This window comes from Triturus cristatus, chromosome 5_2, assembly GCF_964204655.1.
Source record: "Triturus cristatus chromosome 5_2, aTriCri1.1, whole genome shotgun sequence".
Lineage (NCBI taxonomy): Eukaryota > Metazoa > Chordata > Amphibia > Caudata > Salamandridae > Triturus > Triturus cristatus.
In genome coordinates this window covers 537,492,402-537,494,696 of record NC_140588.1, presented here as the reverse complement: position 1 = coordinate 537,494,696, position 2,295 = coordinate 537,492,402, and positions in this window count along the sequence as shown.

Sequence of the window (2,295 nt, the reverse complement as noted above, 5' to 3'; positions counted from 1 at the left end):
AGCATTTCACAGGTCTTTAAAAGACCATTTGCATGGTAATGAGGCCTTGTTGTTGTTTCACCCCTTCTAAGAGCCCCTGCAGCTCCACTCTGCCTATTGCTTAAAGATTCAGCCCCGCCACAAAAAATTTTCTTAGCCCCCCCCCCCCGAAATTTGGCTCTAGTTGCGCCTCTGCTGGATGCCATTATTAAAGACGTGGACGAGGGCACGCAATCATCACAGGCAGGCCCTTACAGATTCCACCAACCGTTAGGATGAGAACCCTACCCATTTAGGCATACCAAATCAAGTAAAGAAAACTAGTTGAAGGACCCAACCACGGCACGAAAACAGGCATAGCAACAAATAAAACGCGGCTGGAGAGGAAGCATTCATATGCGCCCATTGATCGCTACAAAGCTAGCGTGAAAAAATGCGCAAAACATGCCGGGCGAACTTACGAACTAACCCTCGCCCCTGCGCCAACTGCAACCTTCAGCAGGGCAAAATGGTGTGACACCGGGGGCTGCCGCGACGAACGGTGCTCCCACATTGACAAGGCTGCCCACCATGCCGCGGGGCTTCTGGCTGGAATCCTCCTCCGTTTGCTGTTGTCCGCTCGAGTCCCAAAAGCTCCTCCGCCACTCCCCCGCTGCCGAGACCAGTTGCCGGCTCCACGGCTACGAGACCGCAAACCTGTAGAGGAAACAAAAGAGGGAAAACAAATTACGGGCCGCTGGTGGCCTGGGTGCTGTGCCTGCGGGGAGCAAAGAACAAGAGGCTGTTCTGCTCCCCGCACCCCCCTTTTAAGGGGAGGCACGGGCCAGGCCAGAGTAAACTGGTCATACCCCCCAAAGTTAGGCGCCCTAGAGAACCGGAAGCATTAAAGTGCTTCCGGTTCACGCCCCTCCGTACCCTGCCTATGGGACCCACACAGGAGGTGGGATTGCTCCCACCTCCTACTAGCCCCTGGGGACCGGTGCGACCGCCATAATGGCGGCGCGCACTATTCTAGCGCTCGGCCTTATCCAGGACCATCTCGCCGTCACATAGAAGTTAAACACTTGACTGTTTGTCTGCTGAAACCTCCCTGTGTGCAGGCGCGACGTCCCGAACACCTCGGGATATTAGAGCAAACTACACATTTGAATTGAATCAATTCTGATTAACAGGAAGTGTCTCTTAGAACAAGATGACAAACATTGAACATGTTAATGGCTGCACAAACAGTGATAACATTCATACTTGTTGGATTTACTCGCTCTGTGATTGGTACGCTCTCACCACCTATATTGTATACATAATAAGCGGAGGGCACTCCACACTTCAGACACCCATCTGAAAATAAAAACACCTTCAGAGCATCCTTTATTTGATCAATTACCAAATGTAGGAGCATGGTTTCACCTGCACCTTCATTGATGACGGGGTTGACGTATTCCAATGCTGGGTATGGGAACATCAAGCAGCACCAGAAGGGAGCATCGTCCTTTTCTAGAGCAGTATTATCAATAAAGCATCCTTCCTCCCATCATCTTCATAAACTGATACCACAAACGTTCCAGAGTCAAACAGTTATGACGTTTGAGTCAGTGATGTACAGTCAATAAGTGCTCATACCAATATGAGAGTAAGGGTGAGCTGATGCCTTCACCTTAAATTAAAAGACTGCAACGCTTCAAGTTGTGGTTCGTAGCAGGTTTATTGTACAGCGTACAGGTTAGAGACCTCACCCATAGAGTAGCTACAACCAACTGCGAAATTTCAATCATGAACATTCTTCCTGCAGATGCTTACATTCTAGATTTCTACATCATTCCCTGGCAACAAGAACTTCAAGGAGATACCTACTTCAGAACATCACATCACCTCCCCCTTAACAACACCAAAAGAAGAGAAGACAAAAAAAGAAGCAACAAAATTAAATATAACATTAAAGAATAGATGTGCACCAAATTGTCAAAAAGAACAAAACAATTTAGTGAGCACAACCTTGCAAACGAAGAGGTACCCTCTTAATACAAAGAGACCTCCTGCCTTCCTCTTGTGCTACAGGAACGTCCACACTACTTGTTCCTTGTGGTCGACATTTGGCAATTCTGTTCAGATTCCATATTCTGTAGTCAACGTTTTGACTGCATTGCTAGGCAGCTTAATGATCTTCATGAGCTGTCCAAACTTGTACTTACTCACCCCCTTTTTTGGTAACTTGATCCTGACCCAGTCACCAACCCCCACAACTGTCCTCTTCACCGCTTTCCACACATCATACCCCTCTTTCCTCTTTTCCATCTTCCTCATCTCCCTCTCCTTCCA